The sequence below is a fragment of the Malaclemys terrapin genome, chromosome 5, assembly GCF_027887155.1.
Source record: "Malaclemys terrapin pileata isolate rMalTer1 chromosome 5, rMalTer1.hap1, whole genome shotgun sequence".
Lineage (NCBI taxonomy): Eukaryota > Metazoa > Chordata > Testudines > Emydidae > Malaclemys > Malaclemys terrapin.
In genome coordinates, this window is record NC_071509.1 from 8,168,354 (window position 1) to 8,184,794 (window position 16,441).

General features: G+C 47.5%; 1 protein-coding gene across 11 annotated transcripts in view; it reads left to right on the forward strand.

Annotated features, from left to right (window-relative positions):
• Nucleotides 1–16,441, forward strand: part of LZTS3 (leucine zipper tumor suppressor family member 3) — a 151,349-nt gene that overhangs the window by 117,307 nt on the left and 17,601 nt on the right. For 5 of the 11 annotated variants that reach the window (XM_054029965.1, XM_054029966.1, XM_054029967.1 and 2 more), the window contains one exon: nt 15,504–15,608. The exons of the other annotated variants lie outside the window; for them this stretch is intronic. The gene's annotated coding sequence lies outside the window, so the exon portion shown is untranslated. The remainder of the gene's footprint in view (nt 1–15,503; nt 15,609–16,441) is intronic. 11 annotated transcript variants of the gene reach the window in all.

The following is a 16,441-nucleotide window of genomic DNA, read 5'->3' on the forward strand; positions in this document are numbered from 1 at the left end:
AACAGATGCTAAGGACACCATCCCTGCCCATCCTGGTTAATAGCCATTGATGGACCTATCCTCCATGAACTTCTCTAGTTCTTTTTTGAATTCTGCCATAGTCTTGGCCTTCACAACATCCTCTGGCAAGGAGTTCCACAGGTTGACTGTGTGTTGTGTGAAAAAAGGCTTCCTTTTGTTTGTTTTAAACCTGCTGCCTATTAATTTCATTTGGTGACCCCTAATTCTTGTGTTATGAGAAGGAAAAAATAACACTTCCTTATTTACTTTCTCCACACCAGTCATGATTTTATAGACCTCTATCAAATCCCCCCTTAGACGTCTCTTTTCTAAGCTGAAAAGTCCCAGTCTTATTAATCTCTCCTCATACAGAAGCTGTTTCATACCCCTAATCATTTTTGTTGCCCTTTTCTGAACCTTTTCCAATTCCAATATATCTTTTTTTGAGATGGGGCGATGACATCTGCACACAGTATTCAAGATGTGGGCGTACCGTGGATTTATGTAGAGGCAATATAATATTTTCTGTTTTATTGTCTATCCCTTTCTTAATGATGCCCAACATTGTTTGCTTTTTTGACTGCCGCTGCACATGGAGTGGATGTTTTCAGAGAACTTTCCATAATGACTCCACAATCTCTTCCTTGAGTGGTAACAGCTAATTTAGACCCCATTATTTTATATGTATAGTTGGGATTATGTTTTCCAAACACTCAAGTCCTTGGCTTGGTTACTTTGTCCTGTGCCATCCCGAGTACATTGCATGGGAAGGCTGAAGTCCTGATGCATTAACCTGTCCAAGTTTTGGTGCCTTTGGGTGGATGTCTTCTCTCTTGGGTGCTCTTTTCATGAGAGCAAGGGCCATATTTGGTCATGCAGATATATAGCTCCACTCCCAGCAGATCAGACAGCAAGAGATGGTGAAAGAGACTCTTGCAAAGGAATATTATTCTTCCAGGGACATTCTCAGCTGCCCATCTGCAGCTAACTTGTGCCACTCCAGTCATACAAATCGACCCTAGTGGAAGCATAAGATCTAGCCCAGTGAATGTGAATGCATATTGCTACAGGCATAGATACAGGGACCAACATGGTCTGTGACTGCGCTATACCTTGGGAACCCCGTAATCACACTGGGGAGCAGTTACTTGTGTGAGTAGTCACACTGAATTAATCTCTGACCAAAGTGTGAACAAGGGGGATTGTGGTTTGAATGGGAGCATTCCGCCGTAGCCGTATTTAGGGAGTGTATGTACCGTGCTACCCTGCAGCAGTGCAGCTTTAAAGGACCGGGATGAGGGGTGCCCAGCCAGTTGGTTAAATGCCCAAGATTCCTAATCCTTCAGTGAGTGACACACCTAGACAAAGAAATGCCCCTTACATCAAAGATACGCGATGTGGACCTGCGGTTGAAAAGGATCCTAAAAGGAGCAGGTAAGAACCCCTTGATAATCCTTCATGTAGGAACGAATGACACGGCTAGGTTCTCGTTAGAGAGAATCAAGGGAGATTATGCCAGGCTGGGGAAGACTCTCAAGGAGATAGAGGCTCAGGTTATCTTTAGTGGGATCCTGCCTGTTCCGAGGGAAGGGCAGCAAAGGGCTGATAGGATTGTGAGGATAAATAGTTGGCTAAGGGAGTGGTGCTATAAGGAGGGCTTTGGGATGTATGGCCACTGGGAGGCTTTCGGGGACAGACACCTGTTCTCGCGGGATGGGCTTCACCTGAGTAGGGAAGGAAATAGACTTCTGGGAGGGAGGCTGGCTCATCTTATCAAAAGAGCTTTAAACTAGGAAGTTTGGGGAGATGGTTGGGAGATGCACAGTTAATCTCCACGCCAGTTTCCGGTATTGAAAAGCTGAGTGTAATAAGAGGAGACATAGCCGGGGAGATGAGATTGGACATAGGAGGGACAGGGGGGACGAACACAAAGAGGCCCGCAACATACAGTGCTAGTAATGGGAGACAGGCTAAACGACATACATTAGGCTGTTTGTACACCAATGCGAGAAGCCTAGGTAATAAAATGGAGGAATTGGAGCTCTTAGTCCGAGAATTGAAACCGGATATCGTAGGAATAACTGAAACATGGTGGAATGGCGGTCACGACTGGAACGCAGGTATGGAGGGGTATGCGCTGTTTAGGAAAGACCGGGATAAAGGTAAAGGTGGGGGGGTGGCATTGTATGTCAATAGTGAAATAAGCTGTAAAGAAATAATAGTGGATGGAATAGATAATACAGAGTCCGTCTGGGCGATACTCAAGCTGGGTAAAAGTACTACTAGAGCCTCTCCGGGGATAGTGCTTGGGGTGTGCTATAGACCGCCGGGATCGACCCAGGATATGGATAAGGAATTGTTTAATGTATTAAGGGAGGTAAATACTAATAGAAACTGTGTAATTATGGGGGACTTTAACTTCCCGGATATAGATTGGGGAACAAACGCTAGTAGCAATAATAGGGCTCAGATGTTCCTAGATGTGCTTGCGGATCAATTCCTTTATCAAGTGGTAGCTGAGCCGACGAGGGGGGAGGCCATTTTAGATTTGATTCTGGTAAGTAGTGAGGACCTTGTTGAGGAAGTGGTAGTGGGGGACAACTTGGGCTCCAGTGATCATGAGCTAATTCGCTTTAAACTAAATGGAAAGAGTACCAGAATTAAGTCAAAGACTAGGGTTTATAATTTTAAAAAGGCCAATTTTAACAAATTAAGGGGACTGGTAAGGGAAGTGGATTGGGCAAACGTATTAAGGGACCTAAAGGCAGAAGAAGCCTGGGATTACTTTAAGTTAAAGATGCAAGAGCTGTCAGAGGCCTGTATCCCCAAAAAGGGAAAAAGATTACTAAGCAAGAGACTTAGACCGAGCTGGATGAGCGACCGGCTGAAAGGGGCGATTAGGAAAAAACAGAAAGCGTACAAAGAGTGGAAGAGGGGAGGGATCAGTAAGGAAACTTACCTTAGTGAAGTCAGAGAATGTAGAGATAGAGTGAGAAAGGCCAAAGGCCGGGAAGAGTTGGACTTAGTGAGGGGAATTAAAAGTAATAGTAAGAGGTTTTACAGCCATATAAATAGGAAGAAAGCAAAGAAAGAAGAAGTGGGACCGCTGAAGACTATAGCCGGAGAGGAGATTAAAGATAATCTAGGCATGGCGCAATATCTCAATGAATATTTTGCATCGGTGTTTAATGAGGCCAATGAAGGTATTAGGGATACTAGCACCGTTACAGAGGGGCATACGGGATGGGGGATTACCGCATCCGAGGTAGAAACAAAACTAGAACGCCTTAATGGGACTAAGTCGGGTGGACCGGACGATCTTCATCCGAGAATATTGAAGGAATTGGCGCGGGAAATAGCAGGCCCATTAGCGACTATATTTAATGAATCTGTAAACTCGGGGGTAGTCCCGTTAGACTGGAGAATAGCCAATGTGGTTCCTATTTTCAAGAAAGGGAAAAAAAGTGACCCGGGTAACTATAGGCCTGTTAGTTTAACATCAGTAGTGTGCAAGGTGCTGGAGAAGATTCTGAAAGAGAAACTAGTTGAGGACCTTGAAGTTAATGGCAAATGCGATAAATTACAGCATGGTTTTACGAAGGGCAGATCGTGCCAAACGAATCTGATCTCCTTCTTTGAGAAAGTAACGGACTTATTAGATAAGGGAAATGCGGTGGACCTAATATACCTGGATTTCAGTAAAGCGTTTGATACAGTACCCCATGAGGAACTATTGGTTAAAATGAAAAACATGGGGATCGATATGAAAATCCAGAGGTGGATAGGGAATTGGTTAATGGGGAGAATGCAGCGGGTCGTATTAAAGGGTGAATTGTCGGGTTGGAGGGAGGTTACTAGTGGAGTGCCTTAAGGTTCGGTTTTGGGACCCATCTTATTTAATCTATTTATAACTGACCTCGGGACCGATTGCAAGAGTGGGCTGATAAAGTTTGCGGATGATACGAAGGTGGGAGGAGTTGCAAACTCGGAGGAGGATAGGGATACTCTGCAGGGAGACTTGAATGAGCTTGTGAATTGGAGTATCAGAAATAGGATGAAATTTAATAGTAAAAAGTGTAAGGTGATGCACTTGGGGACGAATAATAACAATTTTAGTTACAAGATGGGGACGCATTGGTTAGAAGTAACGGAAGAGGAGAAGGACCTAGGGGTCCTTGTGGACCGCAGGATGACTATGAGTCGGCAATGTGACGTGGCGGTGAAAAAAGCCAATGCGGTCTTGGGATGTATTAGGCGAGGTATATCTAGTAGAGATAGGGAGGTCCTGCTTCCATTGTATAAGGCGCTGGTGAGACCTCATTTGGAGTACTGTGTGCAGTTCTGGTCTCCAATGTTTAAAAAAGATTAACTCAAACTGGAACGGGTGCAGAGAAGGGCGACTAAGATGATCAGAGGAATGGAAAACCTGTCGTATGAAAAGAGATTAGAGGAGCTTGGGTTGTTTAGTCTGACAAAGCGAAGGCTGAGGGGGGATATGATTGCTATCTTTAAATATATCAGAGGGGTTAATACAAGGGAGGGAGAGGAATTATTCCAGTTTAGTACTAATGTGGACACGAGAACGAATGGATACAAACTGGCCGGGGGGAAGTTTAGGCTTGAAATTAGACGAAGGTTTCTGACCATCAGAGGGGTGAAATATTGGAACGGCCTTCCGAGGGAAACGGTGGGGGCGACGGACCTGTCTGGTTTTAAGATTAAGTTGGATAAGTTTATGGAGGGAATGGTTTAATGATAAAACATAGTAGCCAAGGAAAACCAAGCAATGGTACATGAACAGCATAATGGCCAACATGGGTCAGGCTAGAGACTCTTGCCTATATGCTCGGGGTATTACTGATCGCCATATTTGGGGTCGGGAAGGAATTTTCCTCCAGGGTAGATTGGCTGAGCCTCTGGAGGTTTTTCGCCTTCCTCCGCAGCATGGGGCAGGGATCACTAGCAGGAGGGTTTCAGCCGATTGAAGTCACTAAAACACAGGATTGGGGACTTCAACGGTAGAGTCCAGGGAAGGGTCTTGCGGCCTGCAGCATGCAGGGGGTCAGACCAGATAATCATAATGGTCCCTTCTGACCTTAATGTCTATGAGTCTATGAGTCTATCATATCCTAAGCACCAAATCCTGAGAGGTGCTGAGAGCTGGGTGCTCAGCATGTTTGCAAATCAGTCCTAAGTTTAGGCACCGTTTGTTGAAAATCTTAGTTATCATGTCCCTAGTAACTCCTTAGTGATAGTGATATTTTAGCCCTCCAGCCACTCGGCGGCAGAAATCCCTTCCTCGTTAACTCACTCTGAGGTAGTTTGAGAAGCCAGGTATTTTAGTCTGTGTACGTTAGGTGCTTCCCAACACCATGGTATCTGAATGACTATGGGAACAGAGTTTGGTGGACTGGATCCAGTTTCAAACATGCAGGTGTTCACATCACAAGCCCACCATCAACTGGCAACCAGACTAGCCTCCGTACTAGCAGTCTCAGAAGCGAAGCCAAGGAATGAGTGGGCTATGAAAAAGGCTCTACCCTCCCACCACTAGAGGAAACTGTTCCAGGCAAAGGTTGGGACCTTACAGAACAGCATGGGAGAATACTGCATTTCCACTCCCATTGCTGTACCGTGTTAGGCAGCCGGGTCTGTACATTGGTTCTGTACTGGTATCACTATTCCATGTAGGGGTGTGGCTGTTTTGATTTAAAGAAACAGTTATACCCATACACCCTACATTTCTGGGAATACGCTATACCAGCATAAGCACCTTATATATAAACTGTGTCCATGCTGGAGGTGGGGGAGTGTACCACTTTAACTGTACCAGTACAGTTATACATCTTTTGATTGTAGACCAGGCCCTTAGTGCAGAATGTCAGTCCCCCGGGCTGTCAATATGGCACCTTTCATTGACACTTCACCCACGTAATGAACACCGCGAAGGCTTCGTACAGCTCTAGATGTGTGGGGGAGGGGTAGAGGAAGACCACGTGGAGTCAAGTGACGCTTTTCTGGCTATAGGTTCTTTTGACCTGATGCAAACAGACTTTGGAACCTCTGCATTCCATAGGGTTACCATACGTCTGGATTTTCCCAGATGTGTCCGGCTTTTTGGGCCTCAAATTCCCATCCAGGAGGAAATCCCAAAAAGCCGAACATGTCCGGGAAAATAGGGAGGGGCCAGCGCCGCTGGGTGCTGGGCTGGGGGTGCTGGGCCGGGGGCCGGGCCGGGGCCGGCGGTGCTGGGCCGGGGGTGCTCAGCCGGGGGTGCTCGGCCGGGGGCTGGCCCGGGGCCGGCACCCCAGGAGCCGAGCCAGGCTGGAGATACTGGGGCCAGGGCTGGCCGCCAGAGGAAGCCACTCGGTTGGGGGGCCAGACTGGGCCGCGCCTCCTCCCCCTACCCCCCCCCCAGCTTACCTGCTGCCTGCTTCAGGCTTCCCGCGAATCAAATGTTTGCGGGAAGCAGGGGAGGGGGCGGAGTTGGGGCGGGGACTTCGGGGAAGGGGTGGAGTTGGAGCAGGGGCATGGGTGGGGACGGGGCCCTGTGGAGTGTCCTCTTTTTGAACACTCAAAATATGGTAACCCTAGCATTCCATCTCTCCTCTATGACTCCACAGTTTTTCTTTTATTTATATGCGGTGCCAGATTTCCCTCCAGATCTGCAGTCCTGATGTTAAGTGGCACAAGAGACTTTTTCATGTCATAGATATGAGAGCTATTTATTAACATAGTAAGCAGTATAAATTATGGAGGCACCACAGCACCCCCATAGTTAGGGTTGCCTAGAGACGTACACCAAAAAGAGGCTTTACATTTCTTTGTTTGAATAATTTAGTGTAACTTCCCTAAACGTACAGCACTTAGGGCCCAACCCTGCAAAGATTTAAGCATATACTTAACTCTACTCTTGTGAGTAGTCCCAATGGAGCCAATAGAATATCTCACATGAGTAAAGTCAAGCATATGAAGAAGTATTTGCAGGATCAGAGAGTCTGATCCTCCCCCAGTTAAGTCAATAACAGTCTTTCCATGTACTTTGAGGGGTGTTGGATCAAGTCCAAAATGAATCTACAAGTAACTCTGTTAATTAGTTGGAGTTATAATCCATTATAAATTACCCGTTTTGAATTTTTGAGTGGAGCGAGTCCAACTTTTTTTTCCTCCCATTCCTCTTGTAATTAATGGCTGATGTTTGAGATTTAATAGTTAATTTACTGCCCAAGAGACTGTTTGGATGTATATATTATCAAGTTTGCTAGTTCGTTACGGCACGGCCAATTCCTGTCTTAATGTAACTCACAAACCTCTTAATGATTTGACAGAGTTTACTTTGGTCATACAGTAGTCTTGTCCCTAATCATGTTTTCCTCATAATGATTTTGTACAGTAGGAAGAAAATTACTGTTTGGTATATTTATATATGACTTTTGAGCGGGTTCTATAAAGAAACATGGGATTAAATAGATAGATGATATCCGGGTAGCCTTTAACAGTTCAGGTAACTTTTTCATTTTTGTAGCCCGCACATGGTTGGATGAAAGCTCAAACTTTTTACAATCTTTGTATGAAAAATAACAAAAATAATTAACTAAATTACAGTTTAATGGGCCATATCCTCAGTTAGATCTACACTGATTTATACTAGCTGAGGACCTGGCCCTAGGCTGCTAAAGGCAATTTAAGATCAGACATGTCCTTATTGCAGGGGTAGGGATAGGGTTATTTGGCTGCTGATGACTAAGGATTTTTGCACGTAATGGTCTGTGTCCCTGAACTGAGAATTAAGCCTTGAATCAGAATTGTTTATGTAACCTCTGCTTGTGAGTTCCATATTTGAATTCTGGGATTTTTTAAGGCTGTGTTTAATGGTGCTTCTTTTGAAGCACTACGCTGGAATTGACTGAAGTTTTTGGTTGGTTACTTGTGACCTCTCTGTTGCCACTCAAGAAATTCATGGTATGCAACCATGGAGTTTGATGACAATTGCAAGGACAGAGTCTCTCCTTCCTATTCCAATACCACAGTCCCCCTAATACTTGTGTTAAAGGGGAATCCTCTGCAGCTATTAACAGTATAAGGCCCGTGACGCATGGCTGAGCAGTTCTTATTCCATCCACTAGAGGTCAATGGTATACCATCCCATTCCTGAGCATAGTTAAGGCGTTATTTTATTGAAATACCATAGACAAAGAAGCCTTCTGTCCACTGTTCTCAGCAGATGTGAGCAAACTCCACTGCAGCCGACACCAAGTTCATTAAAAAGCCATTAGCCTCATGAAATCTTTCTTTTTTTCTCCAGCAAATATTTGTAACGAAGGCAAAAGTTCTCTCCTCAGTGACTAACATCAAAGCTGTGTGGCATGAAGGTTTGGGATAGTTGAGGTAACCCTCCCAAGATTCATAGGCTGATCTGAAGCTTATCTGAGCCTCTCTGCTTAAGAAATCAGGTTGGGAACCTGATGTGAACTGTGTGTCTGTTTTTTGCCAGCGAGGTATGGAACACTGCAAGACAGCATCTGTTATGGTATTTAATGAGCAGTGTGTTCGCTGGGAAGGACTGTTATACACTCATCTGTGATCCCAAAAGGAGACGAATCAACCAAACAGGGCCAAAGAGTGAGGTCATTAGTTTTAACTTCAGTCTTCTCTTCATGGGACTTTGTCTGAGGAAGGACTGCGGTAAAAACTGATCTAAAATCAGAGCTGGTCTCTTTTTTTTCCAAACCAATTTTTTCCCTTAAAAAATTACTTTATGCAAACATTTTGTTTTGGAAAAAACAGTCATCAACATTTTTGAAGTTTTTCAATTTCTCTGTGGAAAATGGAGTGCTTTTTATACTCTTTTCAAAGTCTGTTGTTCAAAAGGTTGCCGACAGAGATTTCAAAATGTTTCATTTGCCAAAACTTGACTTTTCAGTAAACAAATATATCAACAGCCATTTTGATACCAGTCTTCATGTTTTCCATTAAAATTCCAGAGGAAAAATTCATATTTAAAAAAAAAAGTGGGAGGGAGAGGCGTCCCTTTCAAACCCTTCAAAGCAAAAACATGTTGGCTATTTTGAAATGTTTCAAGAAGTAGGTGTTTGTGTTTTCCAACCAGAGGGCTCGATTCGGTGAATAGCGCTTTACTCCAGGAGCAGTCAGTGGAATTGCCGAAGGAAGGGCACAGAATCTGGCTCTGAACAAGGGCTGGCTGTCGGCCACTATGTGTGAGGGGCTCGGGTGTTGGCTTCTTTCTGGGTGCCCACCGAGCAGAGAGTGGTGGTGAGAGTAACTTTGAATGGATGTCGTTCAGCCGCATGTTATGGGCCTGGGGTCTGCTATTTGCCCTCGTGTTGACAAGGCCTGTGGCTTTTCCTCTACCACAGGGATGGGCAGCTTTAAGGTAGGAGAAGACCACAAAATCCACTCAAATGCTTTGATGGGTTGTGTCCTGCCCAGGGGATGGGAGGAGTTGGAGAGCCCCATATTCACCCCATGGCTCCTGTCCCAAAGAGTTGGGCCCAGCTCCCTACTCTGTCCCATTTGTCTCTCACCCCAGAGCTACATGACATGTGCAAGGTCCTCCCCGCAAGCATCCCTCCGTGCTCCCTTCCTGGCCTTGGCCAACCAGATCCCACCCCCAAGCACCTACCTGAATCCCAGCAGGCAAAGTCTCTTGGCTTAGACCTCACCCAGGTAGACAGGGCAGAGATGCAAAGTAGGGATGGAGGCTGAAGGTCTAATCAGGCCCTTGGAGTCAAGCACTCTGCCCACTGGACTCAGTGGAAAGATAGACCCCCCCCCAAGAGCAGCTTTATAGGAGCAGAGAGGCCAGGAGTCGCTAGGGAGGCAGGGCTCCCCTGTTGTTTGATTCCTGGGCTTTAGCCTGAGCTGGGCCTGGTTTCTTTTGTTGATGGCTGTGGTGGGCTGGCTCAGGGGGTTGCTTCGAGGACCCACTGACTGTTGGGTTAGCTCCTCATCTGTTGTAAGCTGCCATAGCTCCTTCAACCTCATGCTAGGATAGTTTTTCCACCAGCTGAGGATCTGTCCCTTGTCTCTGATGCCAGTTGGAAGCCAGCCCAGGGTGGTGGTAATTGAAAGTGGTGGCCATCAGACTGGTAGCTTATAGGGGGTCAGGTGGTGGGTCTCAGGACAGTTCTCAGTGGGCCAGGGTTCACATCACAAAAACCATCACACAGTGTTAGCAGTCTTGGTAAAGAGGCCAGGGCAGGACTCAGATACTCCAGGGAAGAGGGCCATATAAGTACCCGGACTGATAAATCCAGAATGGGCCCTGGGGCTGTGAAGGTGGTCCCTGCAAGGCAGTGTGGGGCAAGCTTTCCGTGTCTCTGTGTTAGACGTTGCCTGGCACGAGAGAGCTGCCTTGGGGAGTGTTAACAGTCTGCTCCTTTCACCAGCACTAAATTGACACGCCATTTTTTTAAAAGGATAAAAGCGTCTCTCCGGTTACTTCATCTTGCCCTCAAAAAGTCAGTGTAAATGTCACCATGAAATTTACAAAGCTGATAACACTAAACTGGATTTCTTCCCCGAAACCCTGCTCACTTGATAGAGAACTTTGCATGGAAGTCAGTAACATTCTCTATCCTGGCCTAGAACTGGGACCTTGCAGTCACTCTGTGATATCAGCCACCGGCAGCTGGGATACCATAAAGGACAAGTGGCCTATAAAGAGCAAAAATCCTCCAAAGTCATTGAAATAAAGATTACTCCTAAACACACATGTAATTAACTGAATGAAAAGTCTTCCCTGATTAGCATAATCCTCAGGCACAGGATGGGATGAGTTTTATTTGAGCCAGTTGATTGTGCATCACTTTCCTGGGTGATCGTGACAAACCAAGTCTCTGCAGTGCCTAGGAGACGGCTGGATTTATTGTGAGGCAGTGCTCTGTCGTGGAATTCCTGTCATGTTCTTCCTCAAGGCCTTATGTGATGCACAGTGAGGTGGATGCAGCTGTTGCACAACAGTGTAACCTACACTAACACCTTGTGGTTGTTTGTCCCCCTCTAGTGGCTACACCATCTGCAGAGGCTTATGAGTCAGGTATTGCCTCAGCTCACCCTTCGCTCCAGTAGTAGAGGCTCATGCTTTTAAATCCAGAGGTCTTGGGTTCGAGCTCTACAGCAAGTCAGCCTGGGCAATGGTTACACCAGCGCATGTGAGCGAAGGCTAATGTGCCCGGAGCAGCAGCAAGTCTCTAGCCCCACTGCAAAGGAGTCAGAAGCGCACAGGGTGAAAAAGGGGCATAGAATGGAAGTGTCTGAGGTGTGATCCTCATCATGATTATGCGGCATCCCTCTTAGGCCTAGCTTCTGCCGCTGGGCTGCAACAAGTTGGTGTCTGCACAGCAGTGCTCTCATTAATGCAGGGTCAGGGTCCCCAGCACTCCCCATCTTCATCACTGCTGGCACGTTGCAGTCTTCACTGACCCTGGACATAGTTGGGTCCGGAGGGGGCGAGAAGACAAACATGAATACACTTGCGCTCTCTTTCATTTCATTTATACAATGTTTTGTACCTTAACCGTGCAGCGTCCCCACCCTGAACGGGCAGGGCCACCTCCAGTGTGTCTCCGCTGCAGTTAAAAACCCGCGGCTGGCTTATCCTAGCTGATTCGGGCTCCGGCTAACGGGCTGTTTATTTGCAGTGTAGACGTTCAGGCTCGGGCTGGAGCCTGGGCTCTAGGACCTTGTATGGTGGGAGGGCCCCAGAGCTCGGGCTGCAGCCTGAGTCCGCATGGCTATACCGCAGTTGAACAGCATCTTAGCCTGAGTCAGCTGGTACAAGCCAGCCGCCGGTTTTCAATTGCACCCTCAGCTTTCGGTCGCTAAACTGGGACAGCCAAGGGGGCCAATGTTCTGACCGGTCTGGAGGTCTTTTGCGATGTGGGCAGCTGTCCACTGGACTGAGGCTACTGACTCATTTGACACTGGTCACCAACCTGTCATCCCACACTCACCACTTAAAATCCCTGGCATCCCAGGGGTGAAAGGGTTCCCTGGACCAATCCGCTGAGCCCTTTCTTGCTCAGTCGGCTGAGAGCTGTAGCTGGGAAGAAATGAGGCAGTGGTTTGTCGGTGTCTGGCTTTGCGATGAGCTCATCTCTCGGAGTGTGTTGCAGCAGCAGCTGATCACCACTATTTCCCAGCAGTGCTTGGCAGGCACTTCGCTCCCCCGGGCTCATCAAGCGAAAGAACAGACATCCAGCAGAGGAGCTTTGGAGTGCTGCCGGCCAGGTGCATGTCGCCTTACGCACCGCTCGCTGTCGTTTTGTCATGGAGTTGCAGCTCTGTTCAGTGCGCATGTGGTACTGGGCTCAGCACGGCCGGAGCAACACAGAGCTGACGGCGCGCCATGAGGGCGACTGCTCACTTACAAACACCTCTGACTCCTACTCTCCCCCCACTCCCTTCCCTGAACATGTGCTCCAGGGAGCTCTGGGGAGAACACTGACTCCCCTGCTGTTCAGACAGTTTCTCCTGTGACGCCATTTCAGCCGAGGGCAAAAGCAGCGTGACTAGCTGGAAAAAGAAGGCCCTAATCCTTAGTGCTGTCGGTGTGAAAGCGAATGGACAAAAGGCGATGAACTGCTACATATACTGCCTGCACCAATATCTAGCTCGGGGGAAACTCCCATTGACTTCAGTGGAAGCAGGGTTAGGCCAGTGCTAAGCAGCGTGCATGTGAAGATCCCACCCTGGAATGGAGAAGCCCTGTGACAGTAGATCACAAGTTCCCTCTCCCCGCTGGCGCAGGTGTGTTCACTAGTGTATGGTCCATAGCGTTATCCTGCTTCAAAGAACAGAGGTTCCATGTACCTTCGGAAACTGATCTGCAGTCAAATACACCTCACTGCTTGGATGCTTTTTGTTTGTTTGTTTTGTTTTTGTTGCTCTTTAGCCTAAATTTTCCATAGTTCAGTTTCATCCCATTACACTGAATACCAACCTCTGTTTCCCTACATGACTGCTTGCTCTTTGGAGCTTACACCCTTCAAATGTATGTGCGCATTGTAGCTGTTATACCCCCCCACACACACCCCCCTTTGTACCAGTGTTTTCCTGAGGGTGTTCTGCGGACTCCTTGAAGCCAGTGACTTATTACCTTGCCCGGATATTAAAGAAATAGGATCAGCTGCCTAAAGAGAGAGGACTTAGGGTGTGGGCTGAGCAGTCCTGAGGGAGGAACCGTAGGAGCAGCCAAGCCTGAGTAGAAGGTTTGAGCAGAAGTTTGTTATATCATTGTTAATTTTTTGTTGTTAAATACAAACCCAAAGAAGGGGGTGAGCCTTGAGTCTTCCCAGTGTGTGGACACTGGTTTAGAGCAGGTTGGAAATTACATCTGCTCACACCCCTCCTTAGTGCTTTTTATGGAAAAAATTCCATTGGATTTAGTGGAGATTAAACCAATAGGGTTCTGGAGACATAACTCTGAAATCCCTAGAGTGTTATATCCCTACTATAGACTCATATAGGCTTGTTTAAACACTGATAATGAGGGTATCCTTCTCTATTCACTTCTCTAGGGTTTGTCCGTAAGGGATGGTTCCTTAGCCAGGCAACCCACAATAAACTTAAGCTTTCCTGCTCGACCAGATCCTCCAGCCCAGTACTCATTTAATGGCTTTTTTTCTGCATATCCACCTTGTCGTCATTGCCTTTCTGTTACACAAGTGCCAGGACTGGACTGGCTGATCCGAGTGCTAATTTATTTCACTCCGTTAAAAAATGACTGTGTATAATTAGATTTGCAACAATGAGGGGCTGGAGGGCTCAGTGTTTTGCCTTTCCAGTGGACTAGATCAGCAGTTCTCAACCAGCGGTCCGTGGCCCCCTGGGGGTCTGCAAGCTCTTTCAGGGGGGCTGCGGAGCCCCACGGCTGGCTCTGAGCTCCGGCGCTGAAGCCGGGCGTAGCGTGGGGCTAAAGCCAGCAGTCCCACCCCCACCCCCGCCAGGAGCAGTGCAGGGCTAAAGCCAGCAGCGGCACAGGGCTAATATCAGCACCCCGTCAAGCCCCTGAAGCCGCAAGCGGTGTGGGGCTGAAGCTGGCAAACCTCCCCCAAGCCAGGAGCAGCACTGGTAGCCCCCCCACACAACTGTACACAGCCCGTAGCTACCCCCTGCCTGAATCCTGAACTACTCCCTCACTTCACACAGCCCCTACCTACCCCCTGCCTACACACAGCCCCAGCTTCCCCCTGCCTGCACACAGCCCCAGCTACTCCCCGCCTGCACCCTGAGCGGTTTTTAAACTTTTTGAAGTGAGTCCCCGCTTTGCGTTATATTTTTTTGGTTGTATCCCCCCACAGCCCAGACATGCTCAGTGGCCAACTGAATGAGTCAGGGGGTGGAGGTGACGTCCCTCCCTGCTGTGCGGAGCTGGCTCGAGCCAGCCTTACTGTAGCGGTACACCAAACAGGTGTAATTCATAAAGTCAAAAAGTCTGAGAACTTAACATTTGGATGGCAGCAGCCCATAAATCCCAGCGATAAGAACATAAGGCCATACTGGGTCAGATCAAAGGTCCATCTAGCCCAGTATCCTGTCTTCTGACAGTGGCCAATGCCAGGTGCCCCAGAGGGAATGAACAGAACAGGTGATCATCAAGTGATCCATCTCCTGTTGCCCATTCACAGCTTCTGGCAAACTGAGGCTAGGGACACCATCCCTGCCAATCCTGGCTGATAGCCATTGATGGATCCATCCTACATGAACTTATCTAGGTCTTTTTTGAACCTTTTTATAGTCTTGGCCTTCACAACATCCTCTGGCAAGGAGTTCCACAGGTTGACTGTGCCTTGGGTGAAAGTGACAGCACCTCACTGCCTGGCAGTCACATTGAGGGGTGGGAATTCTACCACTAACCTTGTGTCACCTCCCCTGTCCAGGGTTTGCTGTTTAAAATATATTCTGCCCGTTGTACTCTCAGACTGGATTTCTGTATAGGAGCTGGGGATCTTTTATTTGCTTAAAGCTATCAGGGTGAGATTATTTACAGGAAAGACCTGAAGCTTTTACTAACAGGACACAATGAGAGACTGACCTGAACCCAGAACCCCAGATTGGAATCCTTGCATGCCTTTGTACCCTTACTCGCAAGAGCACAGGGTTAAAATATGGGCAGGGTACAGGTTTGAGCATCTTCTTCATCATCATGCTGTTGGGAAGCTTTTAGCTAAGCCCTTGCCTCATAACTTGACAGCCACCTGGCACCAATCTCATTAATATGTGATCTTGGTCACCTACCCGGTTCACCGGTTTTTCTCCTGTGCTTAGGTGCACAATTCTGCTCACCTGCCCTAGGCAGGATCAAGCCCAAGGGGGTGTAACGTGCAGGGCTGCGGTTTGATAAGGTCACCGTTTCAGAGCAGAGCCCGGGGAGGGTGGTGGTGACGCAAAGGGCAGTCTCTAGAAATGCAGTTGAATAAAATAAAAGTCCAAAATCATTGACCTTATTGTAACCTTTTATTTTTCCATTCCATTTTTAGTGCAAATAACCAGACCTGTGAGTGTGCTGTGATAACAGGGGACACTTGGGTGCGTAGGAGTTGCTGTATCGGAGCCAACCTTTAGACCTAAGCTGGCTCGCCAAAGTAAATAAAACCGATTGTCCTATTTTGCTTGGGGGAGGGCTAACCTCACAATGACACCCTGGGAGAATGAAACCTCCCACTGAGACCCCCAGCTTGGTCTGACCCTTTGTGTCACCGAGCTGCTATTAACAGATCAGACTCACATGGTACTTTCCATTGAGGATCTCCAGGGTGGGTCGGCATCATTATCTCCACTGTACGGGATGGGAACCTCTCCAGGATGCCCTGAGGTTGGATTGCTGCACTCCCTACAGCCAGTCCACATCCACCCACGATCAACATGAGGTTTTAGCCTGGAAAACCTAGAACTGAAGACCCCTGCAACAAAAGACCGGCCTTGCCTCTCTCTCTCAGGTGTTGTAAGATTTAATTGCAGGCCAGGCCAGATTCTCAGCTCGTGTAAATCAGTGTAACTCTACTGAAGTCAGATGCGGCTGATTTGCATTAGCTGAGGATCTGACCCAGTATTTGTAAAGTGCTTTTGAGATCCTTGGATGAAAGGTACTATGGAAGTGCCAAGTATAATTAAGCTCTTCACGACTGGGACTTTGTCATCTTACTGTTTGCAAAGCACCTAATGCACCTCTCGTGGGACAGACCCTGAAGTGCTTGCTCAGTGCATAGTCAAGCAAAACTTGAGGTGGGTAGGAATTTACCAGAGTGAAGAAACGAGGCAGGCCCTTGGGATTTGACCCAGTTTCTATTTCGATTAGTGTCTCCCTCTTATTTCTACCACCTCCATTTCCCGTCATTTTGATTGGAATAAGCATCTGCTCTTGTTAGCCAATGACCAGTCGGGTGCGTATCATAGCTTGCAGAACTCTTGGCAGTGC